This window comes from Mauremys mutica, chromosome 12 (genome assembly GCF_020497125.1).
Source record: "Mauremys mutica isolate MM-2020 ecotype Southern chromosome 12, ASM2049712v1, whole genome shotgun sequence".
NCBI classification, from domain to species: Eukaryota; Metazoa; Chordata; order Testudines; family Geoemydidae; genus Mauremys; species Mauremys mutica.
In genome coordinates, this window is record NC_059083.1 from 65,910,107 (window position 1) to 65,929,118 (window position 19,012).

The following is a 19,012-nucleotide window of genomic DNA, read 5'->3' on the forward strand; positions in this document are numbered from 1 at the left end:
CACCAGGATCCAGCCAAATGTTCACCTGGTCCAGAGCCCCCACATTCTAATGCCTATCTAGAGAACAGGAGTAGCCCATTCCTCATGCCGCAAAACATTCTGGGCCATGGTACATGAGTGTGGCAAAAACCCAGATGTGGCACATGGATCCTGCCAGATCCACCTAATTTTTGGTCCTTACCCACCAAAATATACCACATGAGCAGAGAACAAGTGCTGTTCATTCTGGACACTGATCCATCACAGTGCATAACTGTCACAAAACCTGGATCCTGGCAATATTTGGCTCAAACCCCAAATTGTTCACTCCAAATTAGAAAGCATACGTAGCCACTCCTGCTCCACTGGAAAACGCTATACTCTGCTACATCCCAACCCAATTGTACTGGAAAAACACATATTTGGTATCTAGAGCCAATTTTTTAACCCCCAAACTCTGTCTAAATAAACAATTGTACCATTTCCTAGTGCACCTAAAATTTCACATGCTTTGAAACTAGAGCCGCAGCACTTCAAGCCAATGTTTCTGGCCCCTGGATTATACTGGATACAGCTTGGTTTTTATTTTCTTTTTATCCCACCCCATAAAATTCTACCCGTTAAACAAAGAAGTGCAGCTGTTTTCAAGCTCCTGCAAAAATCCAGACCTTGATGCATCCTTAGTAAATAGCACTATAGCAATCCCATCCCGCACCTGGAACTTCTAGGAGAGTGTGTGAGACACAGATGCTGAGCTAGAGGCACACTGCCTTTTTTACACACACTCATGTACATGCACATATTCTCTCTCTCCCTTTCAATCTGTCCTACATTTCCATATTGTGCCCATCATTATAGCATCTGACTGCCTTTCCTTCTGTGAATCACAATGTTAACTTGCCAGCTCTGGACTTTGCAAGGAACCTAACCCACCCAGCTCATACAGAAGAGAACAGTCACAAAACACTTGCTGTAAAGTTACATACCCAATACTCTTGCTTAGGCTTTGGAAAATGCTATTTAAAGTCTAGACTTTTTTTAGAAAAACTTTGGGTTATGCAGCTTTTAAAAAAAATACAAATGGAGAAGATTAAATATATTCCTTTATCATTTCTCCTGGTTGGGTGTAGGACATAGTGCTGGATATCTCGGTCACAAGAAGATCCTGGTAAGAACCTGGTGAGGATGTATAGTAATTGCAATCACTGCACAGTTGTGAATTCACAACCTCTTATTGAAAATATGTGATTTTTATAACAGTACTGTGCACTTGCACAGTGTCTTCCGGCCAAGAAGCTCCAGGTTTTATATTTGTTCAGCCTCATGGCACCCAATGAGGTAGGTAAGTATCATGATCCCTCTTTTATGGGTGAAGAAACAGAAACACAGAAAAGTTAGAGGACCCGCTAAAGGTCAAACAAGGAGTCTCTGGCAGAGAAGGGAATAGAACCCAGGTCTTATGATTTCCAGTCAGGTCACTAAACCATAAAACCATCTTACCTCTCTGATCTGGGAGGAAATGGGAGGAGCTTGAAGGAGGTGTGAGGAGACAGCTTGGGAAATTATACATGATACATCTGTTCCTGGAGGACTCATCTGAATTCTGGGCATAAGTGAAATGAGCGTGGCAGCCTTCTGGTCCACCTCATAAAATCACAATGCAACTCATTCTAGTTCGATCTGTGTGTGTGCATGGGTGTGTGTGTGGTGGGGGGGTCCTTTTGGCATGTGGGAGGAGAAGATGGCAGGTGCAGGAGGAATGAGACAGTAACAATTCTTCCATGTGGCTGGCAATATGCAACAACGGCGTACAACCACTGTGATCTCTGGTATTTTGAACCTTTCTTATAGAATACTGCAGGGGGGCGGGGGACGTTAGAGAGCTTCACCCCAGTTAGCAGCATACATCTGCAACTTGTGCAGATTTTTTGAAAAAATGTTTCATGGTATTAAACAAGGAAACATGGTGCATAGGAAAATCTCCCCAGCTCCATTTCACACACACAGAGAGACTGGATCTTCCCGAATGATCTTTCACATTGATTGTCTTCTTTTATTTCCTGCATCAGCGCTGCCATGGTTACTGCAAGCCTGAAAGGTTTTAAATCTCCCTCAAAGCAATGGAGGATTTCAGAGGTAATCTTGTTAAGTGATGAGCAATGAATATTTCCAAAGGCATTTTGTGCTAATATCTTATTCCATCTTGGTTTATGTCCAGCAACAGAACAAAGACAAAAGATGTGAGTTTGTGCATAAGAAAAAGTAAAAATTGGGGTAGGGAATGCAGAAACTATTCTCCTATTGCAACTTTTTGTAGCCAAAGAGACTTTGTATTTCCTTGTTTTATATTGCTGAGTCCAGTGTTTATAAATGAGGGGCTAACAAAGCTAGCAAGGGCCAGGTATGTTGCAGGTGGACCTCACCTGGCCTCGCTTGGCTCTGTCAATTCACCTTAATTCAATCTGGACCAGTGGCACCCACCCCTTTTCCACTCAGCTGCCTCCTCAATGCATCTTCTGTGACCTTTGTCCTAGCACAGGGTGGAGCAGTTGAGAAGACTGGTCACCAGCCACTCATTACCAGCTGATGTTTGTCAGTGGCTATGTGAAGTGAATTTGGGGCACTCGGGCCTCTGGGTGCAGCAGAGCAATGTACACCTCACAGATGAAGGCTGTTGTTGCCCAGTGGCTAGAAGACTGGATTAGAAAGAGGGACTTGGCTTCTATTCCTAGTTGTACCACTGACCTGTTGTGTGCCCTTGGTCAATTCACTTCCATTCTCCGTGCTTGTTTCCCCTCTCATCTTTTGTCTTGTCTTGCCTTTTAGATGGTCAGCTCCTTGGAGCAGCAGCTGTCTATAACTGTGTGTGTGGCAACACCCAGCACAATGGGCCCCTCAATCTCAATTGAGGCCTCTAGTTGATACTCTGATAAGAGGAGCCTAATTGGTACTAATAATTGTCAGTCTTCATAGAACAGCTAAGACCTAGCTCGATCCTGGAGCCTGAGTTCTTCTCTTAATCCTAGAGGAGAAATGGTACCTAGAGGCACAGGCTGAGCCATATTGGCAGGTCAGTGAGTGGGACACTTGCTGGCGTGCTGTGCCTGTTTTGTGGCTAAATGAAGGATTTTATTCCTTATTGATTATAGCCCAACACCTTTCAGAAGCACTAAGTTCCCATCCAAATTACAAGGGAAAAATAGATGTCACCTGTCCTAAAGCCAACAGTGATACAGATCTCATCCTCACCGCTTACCTAGGGCTGTAGCGATTAATTTTTAAAAGCCTGATGTAACCTGAGGCGATATCTTTTACAGGCCCTGGAGAAGAGCTCTGTGTAAGCTCAAAAGCTTGTCTCTCTCACCAACAGAAGTTGGTCCAAGATATTACCTCACCCACCCTGGTCTCTCTGATGTAACTTGAGGCATTTCTTACTGTAGTTTGATGTAGGTAGTGACCTCAAAAACTCTTCTGGCTCAGTATGTAAAATCACGGCCTGCCCATGAATGGCCTCTGCATGTGAGCCTCCTGGAGAAGTCAGTGAATTTCAGGAGCATTGCCATGTTCTTTTCTTTTTTAATTCCTGTCATTTGTCTTTGAAAAGTCCCTCTGTGGGACACAGACTTGGGTGAGCAAAGGTTCAGAGGATTCAAAAAAGTGTGTGTTTTGGAGCCTATTGGGGTCAGCAGAGCATGGGCTGGGAAAATCTCTTCCACGAGACCTAGGCTGAGGTTGTCAAAGTCTCCAGAGATCTGGATATCTAAATCCCATTAATCGCAGGCCTAGTCTACACCCAGAAGCTGCGCACGTTTAACTGATTGTAAATTAACCAGTGCAACGAATGCTCTTATACCTGTTTGGTGCAAACTAAACTGCTATAATACAGGTTTAAACTCACTTACTGGCCAGAGCTGGGAAAGGCAGAGGCTACACTTAAGGTGAACAAAACTTTTTGAACCTCCCAAAGTGTTTGGTTTGAGTGTGGAGGAGTGGTTCTGGACAGGGTCGAAGGAAGGGAGGGGCTGAACCAGTTCACCCTCCCTAACAAATGACGCCGAACTAATGGGTCTTATTGGCACTTAGCAAGAAAAGTATTTCTTAAAAAGAAAAAAGTCTACAGGACATGCAGGCATTATGCTGTGTATAGGACTATTTCAGACCTCTCAGCACTGATGTTACTCAGCGTTGGTGTGACGGAGGGATACCAGACCCTCTGACATCCCCTGCTAGAGGCCTCATGGCTCTGCCACACCCCACCCCAGAAGAGGGCAGTAGAAAGTGTCTTACAAGCCAGAGGCAGATTAGGGGTTTGTGGGGTCTGAGGCCAGAGCAAGCAAGGGCCCCTCCCCACCCCTTCTGCCTGCAGTCTCCACCGGCACCCTCCCACCCGGCACTCTTGTGGGTAGTGGGGTCAGGGTGCAGGGGCTTCCCTGATGCCCTAACCGTGATCCTCGGCAGGAGCGCCAGGTGGGCAGAGAAGGTCGGGGCGTACGGGCCCCATTGGCCCAGTGGCTAATTCGCCACTGCTCCAAGCTGCCTAGCATGGCTGTGTGAGACATATACTAGGCTGCTGGGCCTTGATTGGCTAAGAACAGCTGCAGAGCCAACAGGTGTTCAGTTCCTTGCTGGAGCTGGATAAGTGTGGATGATATGTGTCATAGGCCTCACCCCCACTTGGAGCTGTTGAGTTCACAAGGTGGGGACCTGCATGGATCCTTCTAAACTTAAATCCTAGTTTAGATCTGGTAAAAGCTGCCACCACCCAATAATGTACGTGTATTGGGACACAGTCCTTCCCCTTGGCTCCCAGACTTGGGGGGCAAGGGGGAACCGCCCCCCCCACAGCACTCACCGGCAGAGAGGGCTGGGGCCGGGTCACTCCACTTCCCACTGCCCGGTGAGTGCAGAGCATGCAAGACCCCTGATGCAGCCCCCTGGGATATAGCTCAGGGGAAGGGGTGGAGTGGGGGCGGGGGCAGAGCAGGGGTGAGAAGCGGTGCAGGGGCGGGGGCAGCTTTCCTGGCTGGCTCAGCCGTTTGGGGGATTGGGCTGGCTGCTGGAGCAGCATGCAGCTGCGTAGGGCACCAGGAAATTTGGTGGCCCAAATTTCCTGGTGCCTTAGCAGCTGTGTAGTTTGCATAATGGTAAGGACGGCCCTGGGTTTAGAGTCTCTATTAAAACACAAACTAGTGTGTCACTCGACTCCCAGAAACTGACTTCTCCCAGCTTTAACTTAGCAGAGAAATGGGCACAATGGGCCATTTTTTTTTCAGTGTGCAGCCTTCAATCGGAGCTGTGGGCACTCAGCACTTCAGAAACCCAGGGTCAGTATGACCCATGGGGTTATGGATAGAGGTGTACTCTTTCCCTTCTCTCACTGTTCACTGGATATTGCATGGCACTCAGCTATTGGGCTTTCATCCCACCATTGCTCAGGGATGCCAGTTTTCAGGAAAGCCCTAGATCCAATGAATCATTTGCTACGTATTTGGCCCAAGAGGGAAATACTGCATTGTAGGTTCTGAGGGAGAAAACAGCCTGTCCTACTAGGGAAGTGTGTGCCCTTGTAGAAAGAAACCACCATGGGGCATTCTCTTGTCCTCTGTGAGGCAAGGCACTGCAAGGCACTCTGAGCAATAGCTGAACTTCTGATCCTATGTGGGCTGGAGCAGCCAGAATCCAGTAACTCAGATTAAATAATCCAAGTGCTGTGTGGGAGATGCCTGCGCTCCCTGGAATGAGGCATCAGGGAAAATAAAGTACTATCTTTCATAACTAGCATGGGATGGGCAGAGGGGGCGAGCCAAGCATACTCCATGATTTCTAAAGAGCTGAGTCCTGCCTCCTTCACACCGGTGGGACCTCAGCCACACCTGCAGTGCCCCGTTGGAGTCAGTAAGACATCTTGCTTAAGTATAGTGAGCAGGAGATGGCTGCTGGAACTAGGGTTGCTGGGCTGCGGCAGCACCCCCTGGCTTGAAGTGGTTTCCATCATATAGAGGGTTTACAGTTTGTTTCAATGGCTCTCAGCACTATACAAATTGTTCAAGCACTGCTGCCCACACCGTACTGGATTTTTACTGGAAAATAAGTCAGCTGAAGGAGGAGTGTGGAATAGGTTCTGGTGGTTTGATCTGGTGCTTTACTTAAGGGTAGAGCACAGGCAATGGTGCTGAGGAAAAGCTAAATCTCCCCCACAGAATTCCTTGAGGGGGGCTGGAGTCTGAGCAGCAGTATCTGTGCTCTTCCATAGCAGCTCCCCAGTCCCATAGGCCTGTGAGCTGTTCTTGACTGGAAACGGAAACAAATTATTGCTCCTGGCTCGGAACCGCTGCAAAGGACCATAAAGGCCTCAGGAGGGCTAAGACCCTCTTTTGTTTCACCATTTGCTTCATGCAGGCATGGGAGTCTCTCCAGGCTGACTGGAATGTTGGGATAAGGTTGAGTGTTTTGGAGGGAAAATAGCTGTTGTTTGACGTGGGGGAGGGGGATAGTGAGAGTGCATGCAGGGGGAAGGCGAGGTGAAGGAAAGATTAAAAATGAGTATAAAATATCCCTGAGTCGGAGCTAGGCGGGAGGGGATAATCAGTTGTGGAGGGCTGGGATCAAAATGCAGAATCCCTTAGTCAAATCTTTGAAAGGAAAGAAAGATGGAAGCAGAATGGGACTTGGAAGGAAATTACTAAATATATTTTTTTAAATTAATCAAAATGAAGGGACCTGAGGAGAAATGCGCCACCAAACAACGCCCCCCTTTATTTTAAGAAAAAAAAAAGAGTGTAAATAGAAAACCCAATGCCAAGGGTGAGCAATGTAGAAATTAACTTCTCTTATGAGAGAAGAAGAGCTATTTGGGCATAAACGGATGACAGAAATGTCTGTGAACTCAGAGCAGTTACGGGGAGGCAGTGCAATCTTGTGGTATCGTTACTGGCTAGGAGTCAGGTGCTCTGGACTATGCCACATGCTGTGTAACTTTAGGCAAGTCTCTTTGCCTTTTTGTGCCCTTGTTTCCCCACCTACTCTGTGTCTGTCTTCTCTGTGTAGACTGTAAGCTCTCTGCGGCAGGGACTGTCTCTCAGGAGGTGTCTGTACAGTGCCTAGCGCAGTGAGGCCCTGATCCCAGTTGGATCTCCTAGGCACGACTGTAATAATTTGTTGCACCCATATGCTCTTTATTGCTGTTTAGTGAATTGCAAGAAGGGAAGGAACAGTGGTGAGAAGGAAAAGGTGCATGAGCTGAAAGAACAAGAGGGCAAGACAGTAATAGTAAGTTAATTCTTTGTGTAAGCTGTCTTAGAAAACTGGCTGCAAAAATGTTATAAACATTAAGCTTAAATGTTCAGAGAGACTGAGCCCCCACAGCTGCCAGGGGACTCAACTCAAGTTGCGATGCTCTTCACTTCTGACAAACTCAATGTTGCTTCCCCTGAGATGACTTAAATGGGTTGTGGCTGCTGAAAAGGAGAGTGAATCCTCCATTGCATTGGTGCTGTCACAGGAGCTGCAGCACAAGCAAATTAATTTAATCAGCTCCTTTTTAAGCAGCCTTCTGCTTGACATTTGCTTTCTACAGTAGGGCTGCATCACTTTCACTCCATTTGATTGCAGGATTCAGAAAATGTGATGTTCTGCTATGAAATGACTCTGTTGTTTTGAAGTTCAGTGTGATAAGATTGTCATTACATCTAGAAAGCAGCAGAGTGACTGGAATGTTCCTAGAACTGCATTGCCAAGAACTGACATGTTTGTGGAAGATAATGCATGGGCCACCTGTAATTGTTTCTAATAAGGGAACACTGGGAGATGAAGAAGTGGAATATAGCTGCCCTTAAGATACCTTTTCTATAGTTTGTAAACCAGCCTATGGAATTGTATTATGTTTTCAGTGTTGTAGCTGTGTTGATCCTAGAATATTAAAGAGACAAGGAGGGTGAGGTAATATCTTTTATTGGACCAACTTCTATTGGTGAGACAAGCTTTTCACTTACACAGAGCTCTTCTTCAGGTCAGGAATTATATGACAGGAATTTAGTTCATCATATTGTAGAGGTTTGGTTTAAACTTCCTACACAAAGGCTTTAATTTTCTATCATTTGACAGGACTCTTCCATTAACATGGATCCTAAAAAAAAAGTCTTATGTTCACTATGTTCAAAATGATCATGAGATTAAAAGTCTGAGTTACTGTCTTAGAATTTCTCACTAGCTAGGGGGTGCATCTGCAGGCAGACACACAATTCCGGGCCGAGAGTTGAGACTAATGTTAGTGAATCAAATATATCATTGAAGTCTGTGCCAATAGGTGAAGGACTCCCTCGGTGTGTTGCTCCTTAGACTGTACAATTCACGGCAGGAGGAGTCTATAGTCAATGCTGCATCTGGATAATTTTATGTCCACTTGGGCTCAAATAAGGGTAATCAACTTTCATGCTTCAGGGTGGAAGCTGATCACTACCCTGATCAGGAATTATATTTTCCTTCCTTGGACAGCAACAGTATTATTCAACTGGTCAGATGCATTAAGAGTATTTTTGCCATCTGCTGAAGCATCAGGTGTTGGCCAGTACCAGAAGCAGAATACTGGATTTGGTGGCTCAGTAGTCTGAGCCGGTCTGGCAAATACTATGATAGAGCTGTTTATTTTAGTACAAAAGAGTCTGGCCATATATTCGCATTAAAATGCTCTTCCTAGCCAGGATCTTCTAGGGAGCAATGGTGCTTGACTGTTGCTAAAAAATAAAAATCACTGTAAGTTGGTGTTCAGCTATAGCAACAACTATTGTATAGTGCTACACTGTGTTTCTATGAGTAAGGAGAAGGCTCTGGATTGGATTCCCATGCCCACCCGGGTCTTGATCCAACGCCTCCTTATACTGACTTCTATGGGCTTTGGATCAGGCCTCTAGGATAGAACAATACAACCACAATAGGTAGGGTGAATCTGAACTGGATTTATTGTCTCACGTGGAATGGAACGCTAGATACAAATTGCTGAGAGGAGAGGAACTCACAGTTGGAACGAGATCTGAGGAATTGCCAAACTCCATCCCTGAGATCCCACTGCTTTATGCATCGTGCAAGAAAAAGATAAACAAATGCAGAGAATCAGCAGCCCTTGGAGTGGTACGAACAGTCCATTTAAATAGAACTTGTCACCTATCCTGCTTTTGTCCCCATGTTCCATTCCTGACAGTGCTTTAGTTCATGACAAGCATGAAGGGTGGATAAAGCTCGGTGTGTATTGAGCAGAACAGGGCTAAGTAAGACTTCCCTTGGCAGAAAAATGTTCACAGTTGCTTTCCATCACAGCAAGGATTACAGGGAACATGACTGGGCCCAGCTGGAACAACTTACTCCATCAAGTGGATTGAGGGTTGTGAGCCATTTGTTCTCTAGTTTTGGATGGAACTAAGAACAAGCCCTGGTGTGAGACAGAGAAAGCTGCTGGCTCTGGGCAGAACCCTTTCCTTTGTGCTTAGGAGCAGTCGCCTGAGCTCAACTGTGGGACTTGTTTCTTCAGCATTTGGCTCTTCTCACTTCATCTGCCATGGAAGGTCTTAAGCTTTACACGTAGAGCTTTAGCCGTCACTCAAGTGAGAGGGGTTGTCCCCGTCTTCCTGCTATTCAGATTGTTAACCGTGTGCAGTGCTTTGCGTGGTTCCTGTCTGGAAGATTGTTGCGTTTTAGACAATAAGCAGACAAAGGTAGGGAAGTGACATCAAAACATGTACATTGCATTATGTAGGACTGGCACGTCTCTCTTCTGGTTCTAGGTGTTTTCAGTTTGATGTGAAGTGTGTATAAAAGTATAATGATGTGTATAATTACACATGTCCGACTCTCACCCCCAGGAATGATTTTCCTTTACGGTCAGCTTCCAAAATAGAGCTTATAGCCAGCAGCGGCTCCAGGCACCAGCACTCCAAGTGCGTGCCTGGGGTGGCAAGCCGCGGGGGAGCACCCTGCCGGACCCTGGAAGGGCAGCAGTCAGGCAGCCTTCGGCGGCATGTCTGCGGGAGGTCCCCGGTCCTGTGGATTCGGCGGCAATTCGGCAGCGGGTACGCCGAAGCCGCGGGACCGGGGACCTCCCACAGGCAAGCCACCGAAGGCAGCCTGCCTGACGTACTTGAGGCGGCAAAAAAGCTAGAGCCGCCCCTGCTTATAGCTCTTCTCTGCTATGCAAACCTGGGCTGTATGTGCCATATTCATGACACCCAGTGCTGTTGCTCTCCATAGTAAATCATAGTGAGCATGGACAAAAAGGCCCATAGTAAAAAGAACTCAATAGGACTGCTCTTGTGTGTATAGTCAGGCACATATGTAAGATATGGGTACTATAGCAAATGAATACCAAACCCATAGGATGTCTCATTCATTGTCTGCCCATCTCTGGTAAATTTTTGTAGTTCAGTCAAAAAGCAATAAAATTTCTCTGGCATGACTTCATCTTTATAACTCTGTGCTGCTTGCAGCTCCATTACCCTCTAAGTTACATGTCTCTCCTCCCCTTTATATTTTCTCTATTTTGTTATGTATAAAAAGTTGCCAGTGCTTCAGTTAGGTCCCTTCTTATGGCCTTGGAATGTATATCTCCTGGCCGGACAACTTACTTATGTCGAAATTTCTTCCTAATTATACAACCCCCTCTCCTTTGTATTACTGCAGACACGCAATACAAATATAAAATCAACTAGGCAGCTATCATTGAACTCTTCACATCTGAAAACAGTTATATGCTGCCAACATTGTACCCACCAAATATCTGAGCGATGAACTTGTTGGGGAAAAAGCAGAGAGAGGAGTTAGATCCCTATAGTCCATGGTTTATGGTAGAGGATGGTGATTTCCTGGTGCATTACCAGCCACCACTACAAAGCACTTGTCATGTTGCTATGTCCATATGGAAATGTCATGCAGTGTCGCAGCAAACCTGAAGGAAAGTCAAACCTTATTTAGTCGTATCCAGTAAAGATCACTAGTCCCCCCCCCCCCCGCTTATTAATGGGCCTGCTTTCATGCTGGCATTTCTTCTTGCTGAGATTTATCTCTGAAAGCTATTGTTGTTCTCCTCAGCCCTCGCTACGACTGAAGTGTTGCAAGAAAGCAGGTGAATTTGGACCTTGTAAACCTATCTAGCCCGTGCCTCAATTTCCGGCCAGATACCTAATAAATAAACAAAACTCATCTGATAACATTGTTTGATCAGCTCCAAAGCTCACCTGGCCACAGGGGGTTGGGTACAGTATGTGCTAGATGATTGTGGGTAATAAAATCTAGTCTCCCTGTGAGCAAATGTCTCCTTTAGAACTACAGGGATTTAGCACAGCTGTTAAAAGGCTCAGAGGGTTTTCTGTAGCAGTGGTTCTTAACCAGGTGTACACAAACCCCTGGGGGTATGCAGAGTTCTTCTGGGGGTACATCAACTTATCTAGATATTTGCCTAGTTTTACAACAGGCAACATAAAAAGCACTAGCGAAGTCAGTACAAACTAAAATTCCATACAGGCAATGACTTGTTTATATTGCTCTATATACTATAAACTGAAATGTAAGTACAATGTTTTTATTCCAATCAATTTATTTTATAATTATATGGTAAAAATGAGAAAGTAAGCAATTTTTCAGTAATGGGCTGAGACACATGTATTTTTATGTCTGATTTTTGTAATAGTGAAATAATAGGAGATATACCAATCTCCTAGAACTGGAAGGGACCTCAAAAGGTCATGGAGTCCAACCCCCTGCCTTCACTAGCAAGACCAAGTACTGATTTTTGCCCCAGATCCTGAAGTGGCCCCCTCAAGGATTGAACTCACAACCCTGTGTTTAGCAGGTCAATGCTCAAACCACTGAGCTATCCCTCCCCCTTGTAAGCAAATAGTTTTTAAGTGAGGTGAAACTTAGGGTACACAAGACAAATCAGACTCCTGAAAGGGGTACAGTAGTCTGGAAAAGTTGAGAACCACTGTTCTATAGCGTGTCTTATCTCGCTCTGTCCAGGTTGTTAGCAGGAGCTAAAGGCGTCCATCCATTCTGGTCACTGACCCAGCTTTTCCCTAGCTGCTGCTGTGTAATATGCTATCTGACAGGCTTCTCTATTTATTAGTGAATAAATATCTGTGTTCCCTTGCATTCAAACACTTCTCAGTGTAAGGCAGTAGGCTCAATATTTCCATGCTTGTGCTACCAGCTTGTGAGAGTTTCAGTGGGTTTAGGTGATGTGGCACTTTTTTTATTTGTATTGGGTTAGCACCTAGACCATTGTGCTGGGTGCTGTACAGACACATAACAAGACAGTCCCTGCACCAAAGAGCTTGTAATCTAAATATTAAAAAAAAGATGGCAAATAGATATGACTGATAGATGAGGAGAAGCATAAGGTAAAATGTTGACTTGTGATGTTTCTTAAAGCCTCCTAGAGCAGTGGCTCTTAAACTTTTTTACTGAGGACTCCTTTCACATAGGAAGTCTCTGAGTGCGACCCCCCCTTATAAATTAAAAACACTTTTTTATATATTTAACACCATTATAAATGCTGGAGGCAAAGCGGGGTTTGCAGTGGAGGTTGACAACTTGCGACCCCCCCATGTAATAACCTAGTGACCCCCACTTTGAGAACCCCTGTCTGAGAGTCATGTGATTATGTGAAAATCTCAGCTTTCATTTTAAAAAAACCAATCTCAAAAGCCTGAAGAATGTCCACTTTTTTAAATTCATTATTTTGGGGGGCTTGACTCATGATTTTAGGAGACTGGGGGTAGCTTGTACCAGGAAATAGGTTCATCCTTTTTGCAGGTCAGGAATGGTGCAGGGAGTAAAAAAAATGTTTTGAAATTGCCTCATTTACACATCACCTTCACAGGCTGCAGGGACAGGAAAACACAAGATAACCATGGAACTATGTAGCCATTAGCAACTCCATAATCAGACTGGGTTTGGGTTTTCCACTTAAAGCTTGTATTGAACAGCTTTGCTTTCTTCCTGTTCTCTGTTCCAATGCTGAATTCACCCTCCATCCCCAGCCAACCACTTTTCTTATAGGGAACTATCGCTCTGTTAGCTGCCCCAGTGTTTCAAGTCAAGCAGAACCTCTTTAGACAAAAGCATATGGCTTCCAATTAGAGCCGATCAACTTTTAGGGCCCATAAAGCCAGTAGCCAGTCACCTGATCTGGTATTTCAAGGTACATTAAGCAGCACATTTCCTCCATGCTGCTCAATGGTGTTCCAGGCAGGCAACTGCATTAGCAAAATTAAACCTGATGCAAGTGAAGCAGCAGCGTGACTAATAGAAATGACAACAAGTGTGTAATGGGGGGGACTGCGAAGCTGTGAACTTAAGGTTTATTCCTCTCCCCCCCGCCAAATAAACCTAGTAGCTGGTGGGGCTTTGATATGCTCCCACACCTCCTTCATCGTATTATTGTTACTGTAGCATTTAGAGAATCCAATCAAGATTCAGGATCCTCCCATTGTCCTAGGTGCTGTACAAACCCTTAGTGTGAGACAGTGCCTGCCCTGAAGAGCTTGTAGTCTAAATAAATGTGTCTGGGGAGAGGAGAGGAGTCAGGCACATGGCGGGGAAGCAAGTTGCCCCAGGTGACACAGTGGCAGAGCTGGGAATAGAATCCAGGTATTCTGAGTCCAGTCCAGTGCTCTAGCCACTAGATTATGCTGGCAGAGTTAAGCTCCAATCTTCAACTTCAGACATTTGTAATTGCAAACTCTGGGCAGGTTTGTGAATCAGGGTCAGTTAAAGGCCCTTCATGTAAAATGTAGGGTTTCAACGCACAGCCTGACATTGAAACGATCTGAGATGGTGTGCTGAATGTTGGGTTCATTTGAACCCAGAGCAAACTCCTGGCTGGCTGGGCTGCAAATACTTGCAGATGAAAACTGAAGGAAACATTTGCATGGACCTGTTGGGGTGAAATCACAGAGTCCAGCGCTGCTCTGCTTTAAACTGCTGTGCTGAAGGAGCCTTCCTAATCCACTTTTCCATCTCCACTGAGGGATAGCTCAGTGGTTTGAGCATTAGCCTACTAAACCCAGGGTTGTGAGTTTACTCTTTGAGGGGGCCACTTAGGGATCTGGGGCAAAAATCACTTCATGCACTGGTTTTGAATGCAGAGTCTTGCATATGCATTGGTCTGCACTTAGCACAGATGTGAAGGATGATGTGCTTCCACTTAGTGGCTGGAACAGGTAACTTGAGGTTTGCTAATTCCACGCCGCTGCTGCACTGAATTATCACAAGAAGTAGTACCAGATGCTGGAGCCTCACTGTCAGATTTGTGTCTGTTTATTCCTTTGCGTAGAGACTGTCCGGTTTGGCCAATCTACATGGCAGAGGGGCATTGCTGGCACATGATGGCATATATCACATTGGTAGGTGTGCAGGTGAACGAGCCCCGGATGGTGTGACTGATGAGGTTAGGTCCTATGATGGTGTCCCTTGAATAGATATGTGAACAGAGTTGGCACTGGGGTTTGTAGTAGGGTTTGGTTCCTGGGTTGGTGTTTTTGTTGTGTGGTGTGTAGTTGCTGGTGCATATTTGCTTCATGTTGGGAGGGCTGTCTGTAAGTGAGGACTGGCCTGTTTCCCAAGGTCTGTGAGAGTGATGGATTGTCCTTCAGGATAGGTTGTAGATCCCTGGCGGCTCCGGGGCCATTAAAAGTCCAGTCAGCAGTTTAGTCGGCCCAAGGAAGGCTCCCTGCCTGCTCTGGTTCTGCACAGCTCCCTGGAAGCATCTGGCATGTCCAGGCCCTAGGAACAGAAGCAATCAGGGAAGATCCGCGTGCTGCCCCCGATGCTGGCTCTGCAGCTCCCATTAGCTGGGAACCGTGGCCAGTGGGAGGTGCGGAGGTGGAGCCTCTGTGCACGGGCAGTATGCACCACGCAGAGTCATGTGGCAGCGCCTCTGCCTAGGGACCGGACATGTCGGCTGCTTCCAGGAGCAGCGCAGAGCCAGGGCAGGCAGGGAGCCTGCCTTAGCTCTGCTGCGCCACCAACAGGGAGCAACCTGAGGTAAGCGCTGTCCAGCTGGAGCCTGCACCCTGAACCCCCTGCTCCAGGTAGGAACCTCCTTCTGCACCCAAACACCCTCCCAGACCCCGCACCTGCACCCCAACCCCCTGCCCCAAGTCAGAACCTCCTCCCTCACCCAAACTCCCTCCCACAGCCCACACCCCTACCCCAGCCCTGAGCATGCTCCCACACTCCAAACCTCTCATCCCTGGCCCCACCCCAGAGCCTACACCCCCAACTGGCGCCTGCACCCCATCCTGCACCTCAACCTCCTGCTCCAGCCCTGAGCCTGCTCCCACACTCCAACCCCCTTGGCTCCAGCCTAGAACCCCCTCCTGCACCCCAAACCCCTCAGCCCCAGCCCCACCCCAGAGCCCTCACCCCATCCTGCACCCCTGCTCCAGCCTGGAGCCCCCTCCCACACCCTGAACTCCTCATTTCTGGCCCCACCTAGGACCCTGCATCCCCAGCCAGAGCCCTCACCCCATCCCTCACCTCAGCCCCCTGCCCCAGCCCGGTGAAAGTGAATGAGGGTGGGGGAGAGTGAGCGCTGGAGGGCGGCGAGCTGGAGCCTCAGAGAAGGTGTGGGCCCTCAGGGGAAGGGGCGAGGCAAAGGTGTTCTGTTTAGTGCAATTAGAAAGTTGGAAACCCTACAACTACTCCTTTCCCATATGATGATGCTGTCGAAGAAAAACTCAGTTCTCGCTTTTATGTTTGGGTGCAGCAAAAACAAATACTTTATTATAATACTCTAGTGAACACAAGAGGGAGAGAGTGTCAGGAACTGGGTTGCCCCTTGTCCTGGACGGATCTCTCTCAATTAGTAAACAATCATAATAATTTTTATACCTTCTTAACAGACAGTGGCTAGCAAACCTGGAGACAGTAAAAGTAAACATTTGCATTTGTTTATACATAAGCCTATTCGTTATCTTATTTGTCTGCAATACTAGAACAGAAAACAAGACTGCAATTCACAAGGTCGTAACGACTTTTCACACAATTCACTCTGCACCAGATACAGGGTAACATCTTAACCTCTGCTAATTAGCTAACATACATTAAGATCCCTTCAAACCTTTATTAATTAATTCTTGGCCTCCACAATGCTCTCTGGCATGGAATCATCTGAAATCGACAGCCACAGAAGCCAAATTTCTCTCTCGATTTAAGTCAGTGGCTTGATGGGGTTGCAGTTGTAATCTTCATGAGCATGCACAACTGCTTGAGTTCATTAATATACATCCCACAGCACTGCCTGTGCTCCAGTCCCTGTGTCCTTGAGCTGCGAAATGAACACCTGCATAATGTGCCATAACACAGCTTTAATGTAATTACAAAGCCTTCTTATCCTGTTATTGGAGGATCTGATCCCTCAGTTGCCTTTGACTTTAGGCACCATTTTTGCAGTCTGTGTAATCTTTTACACCTGTCAAATAGGGCAAGCAGGGGTGTGGGCAGGAGTCTGTTTTCATGCTCTTAATGGTGAGTTGAAGGTAGTGATGGACTCTCAATATTTTTAAAAAGGGGCTCCCACAAAAACTCTTTATCATTCCCTTCGTAACCTGTTATCGGAAAGCCTTCCTTCTAGCACAATAGCTACCTTTGGCAACTAGCCCCTCCCTTTAAAGTTAATACTTTTGTGCAACGCTCTTACGCAGACACATGTGCATCCCCACTGTATTGTCCTGTCCTCTATAATGCTAGGGCAAATAATGTCAGTTTGGAGTGCCTCAAATTTTGGGTACCTAACTAGAGCCATTGAGGGTTTGATATTTTTTCCCCCAGTCACGCTTAACAGTCTCGACTCCAGCTGAAGTCATGGGGAGCTCTGCACCTCTGAAAATTAAGCCCAACGCATCGTAAGTTACACACCAAAAACTGAGGTCACCCTTGAAAATTTGACCTATTGGGTGTCTTCTGACTGGCAGACAGAATCATTCTGTTCTATTTAGATTCGAATTCTATGCCCATCACCCTGGTACCTGGACACCTTTCAGAGAGAGATTCTTGCTCAGTGCTGACTCCAGATCTCAATGTGAATAGAAACTTGCCTCACAGATGGATAGAAAGGTAACCTCCACTTTGGTCCTCTATCCTTTTGAAATGCTTATCCTCAACCCAGCTGCTTGAGTTTGCAGCAGCAGCTCCTGACCTTGGCTTATATTGCTTATTAACGTAGCTAAATTGGGGGATAATTCTTAAAGGTAAAAGCAGCCAGGCCCTGCTGCATCATCCTAAGCACTATTGACAGCCCCAGCTGGACAGCTGCTGTCTCTGCTTTACAGACTATGCTGGGGGTGTAGCACAACTGCAGGGGTCTCGCAGATCTGTCAGGACATCTCATTTTTAAAACATCTTTTCTGTCCATGAATATTAGCAGCACACTCTCGCTCTCAAGCTGCAGTTCAGTCCCTAGGTTATGGTTCTGTCTGAGCTCTTGTATATGTCCAGATCTGTGTTGTCTGCTCCATTTCTGGCTTCCATCCAGCATTTGATCCCCCTTTGTTGTTGTTGTTGCTGCTCCGGTTGCTCGTGTACAAGAGAAGAGTGGAATCCACCAGCAGCCACTAGGAGGGGGGTGTCCGGGGGAGAAAGAGGAGAAGGTGACTGGACAGTATGTTTGGGAGAGAAGAGAGTCTGGGGAGAAGGGAACTATCTAGCAGGGGGAGAGGAGGAGAAGTGGTCCAGGAAGAATAAGTACAGGCAGTAGGGTCAGGGGAACAGAGAAGCGGGGGGGTGGGGGTGGGAATGAAGAGCAGATGTAACCAATGTGACTTTCTTTTTCTCCCATAAAGAAAATAATCCCCTTATGTGAACAGACATAATATATTAACCCAGAGGTTCTCAAACTGTGGTCCATGGACCACCAGTGGTCCACAAGCTCCATTCAGGTGGTCCGCGGATAGTGTGCGCATGGGCGGCCGCACACAAGAGAATGAAGGGCCACCCACCTAATTAGTGGGTTCCACGTAAGCCATGGCTGCATCTGCCAAGCCAGTGTGATCATGAATGGGAGAGGGGGTTGTGAATAAGGGAGGCATGCCTGGGAGGATCTCTCTGTGGAGATGCAGTCCATGCCGTGGAAAAATTGAGACCCCCTGCATTAGGATAACTTGCTCTCCCTCGGGCCAGATGCTCTTCTAGGCCCCAATCTATCTCCCATTGGAGCTGACAAGAGAGGTTTTCCATTGACTCCAATGGGAGTTGGATCAGACCCTTGGGAAACAGTCTGAGCTGTGTTCAAGCAGGAAGCCAGTGGCTCTGCCCACTACACAAGTACTCTCATTTGGGAGTGAAGAGGGAGAAGGAAAGGATGGTTAATGGAACAAAGGAACAATGGGAAGGAGGAGAGAGACTGCGAACAAAACAGGAGATGCAGATGGAGAAAGTAGCGGAATGATGAAAGCTAGAAGATGGGCAGGGGGAGGAGAAACCCTCTGCAGACACATTCATGTGCCAGTGCACATCTGAGTCTGAGGGAGGTACTGAAGGTGGCAGTGAAAACTGTCCCCTCTGCTATCCCTCCTTGCACAGAGATCGAGCGATTGCAGACAGCAGCCGTGGGCCTTGTTGTCTCATCGCATCAGATTTGTTTCCATGTGCATGAACAAAACTCTTTAGTCTCCATCTTAGTTTTAAAGATTGGGGACAATGTGCAGTTCATTTTGCTAAGTTTCCTTCAGCATCTGCTTGAAACATAAATGACTCATCAGTTGTAAGATACCACATGCACCTGCTTAAGATCTTCATTGACTTACACCCCAAGCCAGCCCATGTGTATGCCAACTCAGAACTGTCTCTGAACACCTTCAGGTGAGGTCTGTCAGTATCTTAGCAAGGATGATGGTTCTGCTTTGCCACACTTTTTCTGTGATGAGGATGGGCACCTCTCTCTACTTCAGTAGAAACTAAACAAATGCAAAGCTGGAGACTGCAGGTCACTTGAGCTGCTCTATAGTCATCTCTCAAAGCAGCAATTTGTTCTGCATTTGGATGTAAA

The 19,012-nt window shown here is 46.6% G+C and overlaps 1 protein-coding gene across 2 annotated transcripts in view; it reads left to right on the plus strand.

The window, feature by feature from the left end:
- Window positions 1–19,012, plus strand: part of TNRC6C (trinucleotide repeat containing adaptor 6C) — a 310,753-nt gene that overhangs the window by 228,789 nt on the left and 62,952 nt on the right. Inside the window, exon 27 of one of the 2 annotated variants that reach the window (XR_006572897.1) lies at window positions 7,169–7,248. The exons of the other annotated variant lie outside the window; for it this stretch is intronic. The gene's annotated coding sequence lies outside the window, so the exon portion shown is untranslated. The remainder of the gene's footprint in view (window positions 1–7,168; window positions 7,249–19,012) is intronic. 2 annotated transcript variants of the gene reach the window in all.